The following is a 16399-nucleotide window of genomic DNA, read 5'->3' on the forward strand; positions in this document are numbered from 1 at the left end:
CCCCTGGCCAGAAGAGACTTGGTTTGCTTTCAAAGAACTGTGGGGAAGGTTAATATCAAGTTTAACATAATTGTCCAAATTAGATGCATTAGTGGGATGGTGATAAGCATGACTCACAGTGCTCAGATCTGCCTCGAAGATACCATCCCTTCTCTCTCCTGTGTTTCAAGTCAGAAAGAAGTGGTAGCCATGTCAGATTCAAAACTTCCAGCGTAGTTGGGTCTCTGAAAAATATTCTCATGGCTTTACTTGCATAGAAATTAAATGTGACTTTAAATAAAGTGGATGAAATCCCTTCCCCTATCCTTCTTTCATCTGCTCTAGCAATCTTTTCCAGACTGAGCCCTTGATGCTATGCCTGTTCTTGCTGCTGCTGCCTGGCACATACCCTGGCATAATAACAGCATTTTTCCAAGGATCTCCTCATGTCCAGGGAGGCAGGAACATGTTTGATAGCCATAGACACCCCAAGCCCCTCCTGCCACCTCTCCAGACTGAATTGGCCATGATGAGCTGGCACCATGATCCACAGGCACCAAAGGGAGGAGCACCAGGATGATCTCAGTCCTGCAGAGAAGGGCAGAGCAACTTCTCTGGAGCAATGCCAGTGCCTGGGGTCCTCTCTCAATGAAGCTTAGTGGCTGCTGACAAAATAGCAGGGGAAAGACACTAAAAAGTTATTTGATGTGCAAAGTCCCCCATTTTGCTGATGCATCAAGGAGTCTCCTGTGCCCCCTCCTCAGCAGCAGCCTGCTTGCCAAAGTGGGACTATGACATACATCACCTCATGCACACCTGCAAACACCCAGTATTTCTGTGCCTAACCAACTGGAAAACTTCTACAATGGCAGCTGTGAGAAAGGTTCACATGCTTATTCTGCTTGGCCTTTGAGTCAGACATAACTCTGAATGCACAAGAGGTGGATCCTGTTCAGTGATATGCCAGACTGTTTTCCCCTGCCACCAAGCAGAAAGAGCAGGCTGACTTCACCTGCATGGGATCACCTACTTTTCCTTTAGGAAAAAAAAATCCCTCACTTTGTCAAGGGTTCTTGGAGAGCACACAAGGTGTTTCCTAACTGGGACTGCAGCAATGCTAATGGGATTTACTGAATATGTTGATCTTTCCTCCCATGCCCTTTCTTGTAGGATTTCAATGTGAAGCAGCAAATGAGCGAGGTTTAGGACTGGGTTCTCCTTCCCCTCCCTGGCAGAGCTGGCTGCGAGGCAGGCTGTGGCCTCCGTGTGCTGGGTAGGTCACAGCACAGCAGGGCACAGCACAGCTGGGGTGCTGCCAGAGGGGGATGCAGATGGGGAAGCACTTGCAACATAACATCATGCCCTCAAATCATTACAGACAGACAGGCCGGTGATTTGCAGTCCTGTTCTTCACTGCACTTTAGCATCTCCCCCCTCAAGAGATTTGAAGGGAAAATAAAAATCCAAAGCCTGAGTGCTGGCAGGCAAAGCTGGCAGTGCTGAGCAGCTGCCCAGAAGTCTGCAGCACCGTCCCTTCCCCCAGCAGCCACGAGCTGATGAGCCAGACTCATTTTGTTGCTGCCTATGTTCAGATTTCACCTTTATTTTCCCCCCATTTTTTTACCCTTAGGCAAAATTTAGCTCTTCCATTCCCCGATCTCTCCCCAGTCCCAGCAGCTGGAGGGTGCAGCCCTCAGCCCCAGGACACTGTCACCACCCCTGCTGAGAGGCAATCAGGAAAGGGGCTTCCAAATATGCAGAGCAAGAGATTTGGATCGGCAACAAAAACATTTAATGCAAGCTTGAATGCATATTAGTTTGGAACACTGATTAGATCCAGAAATAAGGGGATCGATTAGCCAAATGTTTTGGGGAGCCAGCATTTTATATCACTTATTATTCCTCAGCTAGCTTGAGTTGGAACAGAGACTGATTGAATAATTGAGCATCACTTTGTCGCATACCAGTCCTGTTTGTGTCAGAGGTTTTGGCTTAGGATCTACAAACAATTTGGCAAGTAACCCAGCTAGCTAAATGTGACCTTTTCCTAAAAGGTGGCCACAGAGTATTGCTAAGGGGATCACAGTATGTGTGAGGGAAGCTGGTCCTGTTCCTCTACAGTGCCTTGGCTGCATGGTCCTGACTGAGTGTTGGCCCCAGACATCACAAAAGCATCATTCTGTAAGTTTAAAATGGGGAGATTCAAACAGGAAACTCTAGTCCAGTGAAGGGAGGGAGACCAGGTAAGGGAGACCCCACAAACTCATGGAGAGGGAGGAGTCACTGAAGAGATGGAGTGCCTGATGCAGATGGGGGGCAGGGCCTCCAGTGGAAGAGACAGAGGCTGGAAATACAGGAGACCAGCAACAGCAGACACACAGCACTACCCAGAGCCAACTTCAAGGAAAGAGCTCTCTCCCCCTTTCCTTCAAAAATCTGAACTCAAACCACTTGTCTACCTACATAGAACGTTGGGTTGGGAAAACATGTTGAGGTCTACAGAGGAAGTTCACGACAGTATGATTTGTCTGCTGGAGAAATGCAGATGTAAAGGCAATGCAGGAACAGGCCTGGTGTCAATGCAAGGCTGCTGCATGGGTGCCCTCTCCCTGGGCTTTGCCAGTCCCCTCCCTCCTTGCACAGCCCCTGCACATGGGTTCCTTCCTGGATCTTTCTGAGGATTATCTTTTATCTCCCTCTCCACCAGCTTCTGCAGAGCCCACACAGAGCAAGGCTGCCACACCAGTCATTATTATCACTGGAAACTTGGGGTGTGGGTGACTTTCCTATTTATATTCAGAGTTTGTCACTTTGAAAACATCCTTCTCACCTCCCATTAAAGTGTCACTGGATGAGCACCAGTACCGCTGTGACAGTGGGCCATCTCAGCCTGTGAGTCCTAAACTCTTAGGGTATCTGGTGAGAAAAAAGGGTGATTGCAGCTGAGTTTTGCCTAGTTTGTGGTTCTATAGTGTAAATCACTGGAGGCAAAACTACTCTTGGTTTCAATATTAATTTCTTTTTTTTTTGTCTAAAAAAGGAAAGATGTTGGTGAACAGCAAGAGCTAACTGTTCACAGACCAAAGAGAAGGAAGGTGACATATAATGCACTCTAGAATGTATTTATTCATGTGACAGTAACTTGAGTAGTTTCTGTCCTTTGTAAGACTCATTTTCTAGTAAACAGGAAGAAAATTGACTGAAGTCCATCCAAGTAAATCAGTGGATTTATTCAGCAAATTCATGTGTTATGATGTATGTGCACTGCAGTATGCCTAAGGGAGCCAGCTTCCCAGTCTGTACTTCACTAGACACTCAGGTAACTGAGCCATCACCTTCACCTCAGAAGGTTTCAGGTGTAAGGTCCCTTTCTTGCAAACTGTCAGGTGGCCACTTTCTAGTCAAGGCTGGGACGAGAGGCAGTGAGGCCTGTCAGAATTCCATCCTGAGCCCAGTACACACAGTGTGACTGTTAAATGATTCCACTGGCATCCCATCCTGCTGCCTCTCACTTCCTCCAACCAAAAGAATGGCTATTCCATAGAGCAAAATGAAGGAGACACCCAAGTAGGATGGAAGGACAGCAGGGAAAGGAAGCAGAAAAACCTATGCCTCTGTATGAAGGCAAGGCAAGAAATTAATTCCACCACCTGTGCTATGGTCATTATAGCAACACATGCATTTCATTTATTGTGCTAGGACAATTTGACATTTTACTCTGATCCAGTTAGCCATAACAATATTGTACAGGTGCTTAAGACAGGCCAGGAGATTGCAGTGAAGAGGAGAACAAATGCTTCTCCTGGTATACTTAACAAGTACTGGGTTTAGCAGAGAAGGCAGACTGTCATGGAAGAGATTCCAGCATCATTATCTACCTGAAGTCTTTCAGCAGCAAGTTGTTCCACTGGTCTTCAGCTTATGCTAATGTGGTCCCAATATTTATCATCACAGATGATTGATTCCATTCTTTGTAAAAGAAGATTTGCTTCTGATAGTACACATAAGGCAAAAGGGTGTAAAATCAATCTTTAAAAAGAGATTTTTATCAGCCTATTCTAAAGGATACAGAATACACTTAATGATACACTTGCAGATGGGGTGTTTAAAGCATCATGTACTGGCATCTTGCATTACAAAACTCTGGCAAAGGGATGGAGGCAAGCAGGATGCATAGATACATCTTCTTTAGATTACTTTGCCAGGCAGCTGGACCAGCTTAGAACAGGACTTTCAAACTCTGCAATCATATCTACATCTTTCATTCCTGCAGAAGCCTGTCAGATTAAGGGATGTGATATAGACTCTTCTGTCATAATAGAAAAGGGTTTATATGAGTTTTGCATTAAAGATATGATAAAGCTTTAAGAGGTTTGTACAATTGTATGCTAATCCTCAGCAAACAGATCAATATCAAAGTAAAAGGCATAACGTTTTTGCAGAAGGATGGATCAAGATTGATGTACTCAGATGAGAGGCACGGCTACGAACAAGTTGCCAGTTGATATTTGTAGTACAAAATCAAATAAGAAAAGATTTCTTTTTGCAGGCATGGTAAAATTGTTTCTGTTCATCAGGAACCATGTTAAACCTGGAACAGTCACATTTGCTCATTTGACCTATCTGAATTGTTTAACACATCAGGTTTCTGAGTAGCTTATTGCTCAGTGTTGCTTCATGGAAATTTATATTCCCCGGGAGAACGCTCATATACACTTATGAACATCATTAAAAAATTAAATAACATTTAATCATGTATGTCATGCAGAATTTATCAGTGACGGTGGGTATTTCTCTGAGTAGGTTTCCCTCTGCTGTAAATCAGTACAGAAAAGCAGAATAAAATATGATAAGATGGGAATTACTATCTAGTGTGGAGGGAGCATAGCAATCAAAAATGATGGTTCTTCGACTGAAAACAATTGGATTTTGCAGACATGCCCAGAATCTGTTATACACTTGTGCCCTTTAAAATATATATTGATGGGATTACTGACTAGTCACAGCTTGCAAATTACAAATATTTCTGATCTATTCCATGGGGGAAAGGAAGGAGCAGGAAGAAGCCCTACAGGAAGGACCTGGGGTGGATAAGGCACTTAATGAGTTATGTGATTGCACAGAGTAGCCTGACAAACACAGTGATGAGAAGAACAGGGACATAGTTTAATACTGGCCTTGACACAACAGATTAATTTTGTAAGCACAGTAGATTGTCTTTCTGTAGCCCTGGGCTACTGTCTCCCTTCCTCCTTCCCTCCAAGAAACCTTGCTCAGGCTGCCTGCAGCCACCGACCTGCATGTGAGAAATTGCCCAGAGAAACACAGGTAGCAGAGGGCACAGAGCATCCGGTCAGACTGGAAGGAGGAGGAGTAGGAAGAGGAGGAGGAAGAGGAGCAGGACGAGCAGGTGGGCTGGGTGCAGGAAGGCAGGAGCAGGATCCAGGAGCTGGGCCTCGGGCCACCTGTACCCCTGGTGTAGGCAGGGCTGATGTTCACTGTCTGCCCTGCATTCCCACATCAACACTGCTCGCTTGGCAGGTCCAAAGTCACCTCTTAAAATCTCCCCAAACTGTCACAGCCCTGCAAGGTTGCTGAATGCAAAGCAGGTAATGCAGCCATCTCCATCACTGTCAGGGCTTTGACAAGTCTGAAGCTCTGGCTTTCTCAAGTTCTCCAAAGCCCTGTCAGCCAAAGGGGAGTGGACTGGGTGCTGCTCCTTTTGTTCTTGAGCAAACGCTCCCAAGATCCCATCAGATACACATCTGCAAACACAATTACGCATCCATCACCAGCAACCTAATTTGAGCAGAGCAGCACAGGTGTGTGAGGGACACCAGTAGCCTGAATAATATATTTTCACTAGCTTCTGCAAATACAATTCTCTCTTTTCCATGGGAGCAATTGAGTCAAGTACTGAAATGTTTTCCCACTCATACAAGCATTTTCAGGAGAGTAAAATGCTTTGAGTTTAGGGTCCAGTAAGTCTGGGGTTATGTGAGCATGCCCTCTTTTTCAGCATAAAAGTTTTGTTTAAATAAGGAAACTGAGAAGGAATTTGGACTTTTTCCAGATTTTGCAGGTGTCAAATACGTTTTGTCTCAGCAGACAGCTTCACACTGACTCCAGAGCCATTGTACACACACATGCTTATACACACACATACACTCTTACACCAGCTATGCACAAGGGAGGCCGTCTGTGTCTGTGCTGCCAAAGTGGCATCCACTTCCTCAGCAAGTCCCACATGTGGCAGACACCTTTGATTTGCCACATTTCACTGTACAGCACACATGACACAGGCTCAGTTTGTTCCAAATTCTTCAGATATATTCTATTTTTGTGAGGGATAAGTACTAGAGGTCTGAGACACCTAAGACACTCTGTACATGTCTTCTGCACACTCATTTCCATCCAGGATTTCCTACCTCGAGATACAAGGGCCATTGTGAGTAGACTGAATAAACTAAAAGCACAACTGGCACACTCTACAGCCTGCTCACCACAGCCAGCCCACACCATGTGCTGGGTAGCACAGCGGACTCTGGGCAAAGACACAGCCTGTGTTGCCAGTTATCACCAAGAACTCTCCTTTCCCGAGATCTGGGAACTAGAGATGGCAACTGCTAATGAGCAAAGTGCTTACTTAGTTTCCTCCACCCTTTTGAGTCAAAAAGGAAAGGCAAAATCAGAACAAGCAGTGGTAGGTGTGTGATGATAGGGTTAGCTAATTGAGCTCTTTGGCAATTTCAGAGGTACGCAACTACCCAGCCTTGCTGGTGGCACGTAATCGCATATTTGCACGCTGGCGTGAGGCAGCAGAAAGCTACCAGCATCAGAGCTCAGCTACAGGTTTCATTCTGTCACTGAGAAACTTGTTTGGTAATCCCTCATAACGCTAGGATTTTAAAGAATGTTTGCCAAAGTCATTCTTCTTTCCAGGGAGGCCTTCCTGACACACCAATATGCGTTACAGGGAGGTTTTGCCCCTGAAAGTCTTTGCATTGTTGTTGCATTCACAAACAACAACAAAAAAACCTGGGATGCACTGTGTCTACTGCTCAGTAATGACTGGACTATATAACTGAGTTGGCTACTGTCCCAGTAGAGCTGGATCCCTAAGATTCTGTAAAAACCCCAGCACGCTTCTTTCCCCACAGAATCATTGGCTTCCAAATCCAGCAACTCACCAACTAACCTTATCCAGAAGAAAATCCAAATCCAAAAGAAAATCCAAATCCCCTGATTTAAGAAAAATGTGTTTTATGTATTACTTGTTCTAGCAACTCAGAAAGCAGCTAGATGAAATGTTATTAAAGTTATACCCCAGTCCTGCCCTTCTGGCTGCAAATTTCCATACTCAGCTTTTAGATGAAGGACACATTACTGCCCATATTGTAATGGGTGAGCAAAACAAAGATGTTTATAAGGAAGCGCATGTTGCCATTTTAAATAGAAGGGCTAATGTGGGAAAAGTTCTCAATTAGATTTACACTAGAAACAAAGTTTGTAGAGGCAGAAGATGCCAAATGCCAGGATTTGATGACAAAAGCCTCTTACTGTAGGGCAAACCAGAATATCCCCTGGTGAAACTCTGTTCAAAGTCTGAGCTCATTGAAGGTAGCCACTATTTGCCTCACGTGCCCAAAGAACATAAATCTCAACAACAATGAACACCATGTAGTTTAAACATCTGGGTTAACATCAAGATTTCTACTGCTCTGAAGTCTAAACTTCAGAGGTGTCACCATTGTCAAGCTCCCTGAGCAGCCTGAGAACTGCCTTAGCCTTGTTGATCTTTAGCTATTGACTCTGTTTTGGGAAAACAACATTAATAACTGGGTTTCAGAACCACTTCTCCCCTAAGCATTCAATGTGCTTTTGCCCTTCAAACAGGGTGGATAGGACACATGTTGTTTTGTTATTGTTATTTCCAAACTAGGTCTTCTAGGTGTGTCTCCTGTCTTTTGTAAATGGGAGTGTTACATCATGCAGCTGAGCAGCTATCTAGATTTTAATTTTCATTCTGGTTGCTCATGCCCATGGCACCTCAGCCTAAGCCACTGGAAATAAACTCCTTTTTGTGCATTCTCCTGCAATGCCTGCAGTGGGTCTGAAGAGAGTGAGAAGAGTAAATGTAGATTGAATATGTGGGGAATTGATAAAACTGAGACTGAGGAGCAGAAGATAAAGGAGAATGTGCTCACAAAAGGTCATTCTCACTTCTGAGTCTGTGAGGGGCTGGGCTTTTTAGTCTGTTTCCCAGCCTCTGAAAGATAAATGGCTCTTCATCAGGGTGTGCAGGATCCCCCGTGAGGAGAGCCCACCCTGGCTGCCCTCTGGGGATGCTGCTGCTCTCCTGGCCCAGACAGGACAGATAACATCCCAGCAGGTCCTGTAGCTCCCAGCCTATTGTCATCCATCTGGATGCCGAGATACTTGCTCAGCAGGTTTGGCAGCTCATACAGCTTCTCATAAGATACCAGATAATTGCTCCTGGATTGTTGTGTGATGAGTAGGTAAGATAACAGGACTATTAAGCACTGTTTCATCACCACCCTCAAACCAGTACACCAGATACTTCCTCTAAAAATACTGTTTCATCCCAAATCTAATAAACATATCTATCCTAAACTCCATCTGCTGTTACAGCCTTTAATTGATTGGAAAAATGGCCAGTGTTAGATTTGACAGCTCAGGTGTTAATTATCATGTACTAGGATCTGTTAATTACCCAAAAAAGAAAAAAAAAATGGAGATAAATAATTTGTGTTTTCAGTCTGGGCAGATACAGTAATGATTTTTCCAAGCCTTCAAACCAATTTCCTTAATGTTTTCCCCATTATGCATTAAGATTCCCATTCAGCAAGAACCATGAACACAAGCCTAATCCCAGTGTGAAAATGGGGAGCTGCTTGCATTAGCTGGAGATGAAAACCTTGCTGAAAGAGGGCCTGGAGGAGACCCAGGAGCAGCAAAGCTCTGAAGACCTGTCTTTGGCAAGGGGAGGCAGCGAGTGGCTGGTCCCTCCTCACAGCTGCTTCAGACTGCAGGTGAAATTCCACCTTTCAAGGTTGGAATTTCCAGGCAGCATCAGGGTATATTGCTTGCCCTGGAAGGTCTGTCTCCCCTCTGAACCTCAGGTTCATCCCTGTCATCATCCCCACAGTACTGAGGATAACAGAAGCTGGAAATTGCCATTTTAAAGCCCTTTTTTTTGCTACAATCCCCAGCCTTCTGTGGCTGTTGGAAGGTCACACCATATCCTGCCTCAGAGGAGCAAGAGGGATGCACAGTGAGGTCCCATCAGTGGCAGTTTAGGGATCAGCCAGCGTCCCCCAGCCACTTGCCCTGACCCTGGGCCAGCAGCTCCACGGTTTCCCTTGTTCTGCCACTGTGCAGCACCCAGGGCAGGCCTTGCCAGGAGTGATCATGAGGCTGCAGTCCTCCCATGCCACAAATAGGTCTCATGCAGGATAAGGGTTGTGTTAGGCAATGCCTGAAGGGCTGTGCTGCTGCCTGGTACCCACCTTGCCACAGCGATTGCACCCGTGTGCAGGATCTGGGCACAAAGCATTTTGCAGGAGACTCTGCCATTATCTGTTGCCTCCCAAACTGCTGTGAGGTGATGAAGGGATTATTATGGGTTTAGAAACAATACATTGGCCACCAAGATCATCATCATCTTTGATTAGACCATACCCTCTGCCAAAACTCAGCTAGCACAGCTAGCCAAAAGACTGGAAAGCTACAGTTTCACTTGTGGGAAACCTTCAGAAGCTTCTGGGACCTGGTCCATCTTTGAGCTTTGCCAGTAGTGTGGAAAGTCTGCAGAGCAAACTGCTGCAGCTCTGTTAGCTGATGCCCTGTGGCACTTAGCTGGTGGGAAAGTACTTTTGTTGATACGGTTTGTTTCATTTTAGGACTTGCAAGGGAGCTTTTTTGCTGCGTGTCCCTAGATTAGACTGTACAAAAAAAGCCAGTATCCACCTTTCAAGGACAAAAACGATTCTGTGAGACATTTCAATCTCAGGATAAGTCTGCTGGATTATTATCACTTATAATTAATTCCCTACATGCTGCGACATTCCCTGCTGGCAACCTCTTTTTCATCTGTGAAAATACTGAAGAGATGTAGGCAGCAGGAAGGCTTGCCAAGACATCTGTATCAAGGTTGTTAGTATAGACAAGGAATATGTGTGCCACACAGGAGGTCTGCTGTGTTTAAAGCAGACCCATTCTATCCACACTATACCCTCTCCAGGGCTATGGCTATGGCAGCAGTATGGTATTCTGCTTTCACCACAAGCTTTAACTCTTCATTGTTTGTACAATAGCATCTATTTTGAACCCTAATGCATTTTTAACTTCAAGCTGGTTAAAAAAAAATAACCACCAGAGTAAAATTACTTTGAATTTGATCCTGCAATTTATTTTCATTTTTAATGGTTTGCTCAGCTTCTCTTTATGCATATCTAAACACCCTCTGAGTCTGGACCAGTTGCTTCCTGTGTCCTTACACCCAGCACATCAGTTATACTGAACGTTTTGTACCAGCTGAGCTTAACAGCAAACATATGCACCACGCTGAACCAGCTGAATTCAAATGCTGTGATAAACAAGCTGCCATCAGAATGAGAACACTTGCCAAATATCCCACTAGCCTGGGTGCTGGGCTGCAAAAGAGGAGAGCAGAATCTGAGAGCTGTTTAAATTCCTGCCCTATTCTTCACTCTCATTGCTGACTTGCCTCACACTTAGACTTTTCCCATAGGATATCCTGAGAAGAGCCACGCTCTTTACTTTAGCAGTGGTCTTGGTGGTAGGAAGGCCAATTGCTCCCCTGAGGCACTGAAGCTGACAGGCCCATGTGCTAACTTGCAGATATGCACAAGTATTTAAAGGACTCACTGATATGGCTTTGCAGTGGAAAAGAGACTTGCAGAATTTAAGGGTGAGCTCTGGTTTCTATTATCTGGTAGAAAGCAGTGCACATCTTATAAAATGCTGGGAAGTGGAAGGGGACATCGCCCTTCACTATTTCTTCACATCCTTTCAACAGTTTGGATGAGCAGAGTATGATCTGTCTCACACTTAGCTGCCATTAATTATTTGCTATATTGTCTAAGACAGAAATTAAGCTAAACTAATATTGGCCAATTTTTCTATTAATTTAGATAGCAGCCCACCTCTTTATGGTGTAGATTATGTTTTATTCCCTCTGAAGACAGTGGTCATGGTGTACCTCCACACTGGTTCTACTGCTACCAGGATCAGCCTGGACCTGCTGAGATATCCTTACATATTTCTGATGGCATATACATGAAACCTGCTCCCTTTTAATCAGACTTATGCAGAAAAGCACATTTTATGATGGCAGAGGAAATTCTCCAGTGCATTTAATATCAAGGTAGGTCAGTCAGACTAATATTAGCCCTAATTGCCACTCTAACCATTCTTATATTCCTTACCTGCATCCCCTTTCTTGCCTGAGGCAATATAAATAATAAAATATTTTCTATCTCATCATATTGGTCCATTGAGTAGATACATTCAGCAGCAGTAGCAGTTTGTGGCTTGGAGTGGGCTTGACCCAGGTATCATTCACCTAGTCTGTGATTCAACATTCATTAATAACAACTCTATCTACCAGATCATCTGGCAGTACAAGTCTAATCCAGATCAGGAACAAGCCCTCGGCTGCATTTCTATCAGGTTAGTAATTGTGTACTTTAGGGAGTCCATGCCAGCTTGCACCATCATCATGAGCTGGCAGCCCTGGTGCTGCATTCTCCCTCTTTTTTCAGTGTCTCCATGTGACTGAGGAATGTTGTCCTAGTTGCATTGAGAGGATGCTTGGTGGTGGCACCCCAAGTGACCATCCTTGTAGTTCCAAGGACAGGTCATGTGTGGTTTCAATGTTGTCCTGCAAAAGGTGTTCAGGGGAAGCTCAGCATTATTGTCAGCAAAATATTTCCAAATCACAGGAAACAGCAGGATAAATCCACACCTGACTGCATCCTTACATTTGGTAGAACTGATTCATTTAGAGCCTGTTGTTTAAGCTAAATTTCCTGATCCCTTGTCTATTGGTGAGCACAGTTGAAGTGTCACACATGGCCACTCTGCTTTGGTGCACAAATTGGACCACTAGTAAGATAACTTTGGAGGCCAGAAGAGTCTCTGTTCACAGTCTTTGCAGGGCATGAGTACAGATGGATAGTGTGCCTGGGCTTGTTCACAGGGGTGCCTCCAGGGCTGGGACCCTTTGGAGGAGGCTGATGCCTACCTCATGTCAGGATCTGGTGGATCACTTTAGACAGCAATTGAGTTTGGTCTGCTGGCCTGGTAAGCTGCACAGCCCCTTGGTTTCCCTTTCTCCTTACTGGCTAAAGCATGTGAAACCAGCACGTGTGCTCCTCCTGGTACCGAGAGCAGTGAGGTAAATGGAGACAGTGTGTGTACTGATGGCCATCATCCATGCTCTTGTCTCCCTTTCCTTTTCAGAAGAGATCAACAGCCTCTAAACAGGGTGAGAGATGCTCCCACAAAGCATCATTGTGGTACTCAAAGCTGTGCTTAGGTCCCAGCTTGTAGTGCAGTCCAACTCCTTTGCCCCAAGAGGAGCAAAACACTTGGTACCACACGTCATTGCTGCTGGCTTTTCATGGGGTCGTGTCAGGGAGTTAATCCAAAAGTGTTCATTCAGGGTGCTGAAACAATTGTGTGGGATTGTATGGCAGACTGTATTATTCCATAGGTTTCAAGTGACAGCCAATTGCATGGACTCATGTCCTGATATGTCCATGCCAGTACCTGCACTTGGGTTCAGTCAGGATACAGTTCAGATGTGTGGAAGTTGGATTCTGCCTCTGCAGGTGTAGACAGAGCAGTGGAGCCACAAAGCTCATGCTGTGCATGAGTGAGTCCTGGCACTATCATGATTGGAAACTGAGGCGTGTTGGCAGCAGGAAAGGAGAATTATGATCACAGTTGATGTCTTAGGAGTGTGCAAGCAGAAGAGGAAGTCCCTTTGTCCAAACCTGCTTACAGAGTAGAGCAGCAATAGCCAGAGACCACAACATTGGTGTGTAGATGGCCAAAAAAGGCCGTGAGAGGTCCAGTCAAAGACCTACAGACAAAAAGCTTGCAGATCTCTGCTGAGAAAATATTATCAGACATGAGCACTCCAATCAGCACAGTCTCTTTAGGCTGATAAATTGATTATAATAATACATATTTTAATTTAATACATATTTCTGACACAGGGCCAGGCACCCAAGATTTCATTTATGGACTGACAGAAGCACGGCCTGGGAGCAATCCAAAGCAACTGATTTGGAGCCATTGCATATAAGTCAACTTCTGTTTTAGAAGCAGAGATCAGACACTCCAAAGAAATCCGAAACATAAGAAAAATGCAGTAACATAAATGTTAACTGTGAACTACATAATTAGTCTAAATGCTAAGAGTAAGGAATTTAATATTAATGTAGAAGCTTAGAAAAGGCTAGGAGATAAAAAGTTGCTACAGTAGGAAGAACTAAGAGTCTCCTCATAATTTTTTTTTATTTTGGATGTTTTTCAGAAATAACTCATCAGATCATGTATATAAATGTCAGAAGAAGGCTTCACATCATTCCTCCCACCTCATAAAAAGGAAGAAAATGGACAAGGAAGGGAGGTGCTGGTAGGATTTGTAAGTTTGTCCCTGAGCTGTGATGGAACAGTTTCGCCATTGTGCTGATTACTGAAGCTGAATCACTGGTAAGTAAATGGCCCTTGCCAAGAACTGCAAATGTTCCAACCACTGCAAGAACAGAAGTGTGCAACAGAGGCTCATGTCCAACTCTTTGGATAATGCCCTACCTTGGCTGGGGAGAAAGGGGCTTAAGAAATGATTTTTCTTCCATGGACTTTCCACTGTAAATGAAATACAGATGAACCTTCTCTTTCTCATGGAAGACCAGAATCATTGGAAGCTGGGAAATTATTTTTAAAAGTTAAAAATAGGTGTATGCAGGCCCCTAGGCACCTGGACTTGTTGTTCAAGGCCATGGTGACCCCTGCTCTGATCCAGAGTCACTGCCCTTCTCTTCCTGAAGCCAGAAAAAGCAATTAATTTCATTTTGAGGCTTTTTCCATTATCTTTTTCCTATTAAGGAGTCCTAATCTCATTTATTGTCTCTGAAACAATCTTCAGCCTTGCATATGGGCAAAAACCCGGTAGAAATTAAGGATATTTGGTTTTTCTGGAAACATGTAGGGTGCTCCAACTTAGACTAGAATAAATCAGTCTTTGTTGCATTTCACAAGGACATTCACACATACATTACTGGATACTCTTTGCTGGTTTGTTTATCATCAAATATTTGGGTTACATTTACTTTGGTATGAACCCTCAATTGATCATAGCCTTCCATTTGACTCTGCTCATTGCACACTTACAGAAAAGATGGAATGAGGCTGCTGCTAGGAGATTGTTCATTTCCCAGTTGCAGAAAGTTTAGGAGCAGAAAGTCAACCAGCATACCTGGCAGGGATTTATCAGGAACTTGTGTAGCATTAACTAAAACAGATGGACTAGAAGCATGCCCTTAAAGAAATCCTTAAAAAAATCCCCTAACCCATCAAAACCCCAAAACCACTAAGCAAACTTCACAGTCTGGCAGCAAATAACAAAACCAAACCATCCTCCAGAACACCCAGAGTTCAGAAATCTAAGTGATTATTCCATTCAGGGGACAAAGACATTAAATTGACAAAAGCAGTAAGCTTCCAACAAAACTTCAACTTAGTGGCCAGCTACACTGCACTATGATATCCCCTGGAAAGTCTATCATGTTTCCATGCAAAGCTCAGTTTTGAAGTCACTTTTATTTATGTAAACAAACAAACAAACAAATAAAATATATTACTTTTACATTATGTGTGTTTCTATGCATAAACACACATTTAAAAAAAGGTTTGTATTTCAGCATCCTTTATTCTGCCCACAAAATGTCATCACTAACAAATTTTGCAGCATAGCTCTGCAATACTTCTGCCTTTCCAGAGAGGACAGGGGCTGAGAGAATTGAAAAATGCAGAATGTCCTCAGGGGCTCACTCCTGGTCATAATTCATGCAGTTTGCTGCAAGAGATGTGAGTAACATCTCCCATCTTGGCTCCACCCCAAAGAGTAATGACTTTCACTTTTCATTCTCTTTTGACCTAGGTTTCAGACACTAGGAAAACTGAGAGGAAGCTTTCATTTAACTGGTTCCTAGCTCATGCAATGTGTTTGGAAAATAGCCTCTTCACCAAAAAAAAGAAGTTTGCTAGTTTGGTTTTATTTTTTTCCTAAGCTGAATAGCCCAAACTTTATCACAACACTGAATCACTTCATGTCCTTTCTTAGAGCATGTATTTTTCATCTTCATTTAACCACTTAAAAAGTTCATAAATATTCTGAGGGAGTGTAGATCCCACTGACACTGTCCTGTGTGTTTACTCTTGCTTATAAATACACATGCACATATCTGTCTACTATGTGTGTGTATGTATATATACATGGCCATACATATATACAAAAACTGGCAAAATAAATAAATGTTGCAGCATATATGAGAGTATGCAAAACCTTACCTCTTACAGTAGAGATTTAATATATAAGAAAGCCAAGTTTGCATAACAATTTGCATCAAAGAAAGACTGCAATTAAAATTGTATTTGCTTCCTATCTTTTATAAGAGACTTTTGTTAGCAAAAAGGATTAAACCCAGTATTTCACTGTCCACACCTGAACTTTTATCTATTTGTTAGACATAAGGCAATATTGGCACAACAAAACAAACCAAAAGGCATATCTTCTGAAGAAGACTCAAAGGTGAACACAATTCTGCAGTCAAGCAAAATTGCCAGCACACGCTTTCTCTGTTGTTCCCAAAATAAGTGAGTTGTCAGTAAAATTCCAGTTCACACAAGGTCATAAGGAGTTCTCCCTCCAGAAATACACCATGATTTGAAAAGAGGGAAGAGAATCCATATCCTCTTCTTGATTGTGCTGGGAATACTGAAAGGGTGCCACAGGTGATGGTCCCCCAGAACAAAGACCATCACAGACACCAGAACAGGTTCTTCCTGGTTCATTTGAACAGTTGGAGTTCATAATACAGAAAGTCAAACAGGATTATAGACCTAAGGAGAATAACCAGCTAGCCTGTCTAAAATTGATCCTGCAGCTTGGATAATTGTAGTGCTATAATAAATAGGCTGCTTTGTTTTCTCATCCATGCTTTTCTACTGCAAGATTTGTTGAGCTTTCCATTATTACAGGCTTACAAGATTTTCTATCCCACTGTCCCCCATTTGCTTTTTTCCATTGTATGCAGAAAAATGCCTATAAAATATTAATCTGAAATCCAAGTAGGTGCAGGTG

The 16399-nt window shown here is 43.6% G+C and overlaps 1 protein-coding gene across 1 annotated transcript in view; it reads right to left on the minus strand.

Moving 5' to 3' along the window:
* Nucleotides 1-3413: 3413 nt before the first annotated feature.
* The window catches only part of DACT2 (dishevelled binding antagonist of beta catenin 2), a 420082-nt gene continuing 407096 nt past the window's right edge, over nt 3414-16399 (minus strand). The window contains exon 5 of the mRNA XM_030235740.2: nt 3414-3424. The gene's annotated coding sequence lies outside the window, so the exon portion shown is untranslated. The remainder of the gene's footprint in view (nt 3425-16399) is intronic.

This window comes from Serinus canaria, chromosome 3, assembly GCF_022539315.1.
Source record: "Serinus canaria isolate serCan28SL12 chromosome 3, serCan2020, whole genome shotgun sequence".
Classification (NCBI taxonomy): Eukaryota; Metazoa; Chordata; class Aves; order Passeriformes; family Fringillidae; genus Serinus; species Serinus canaria.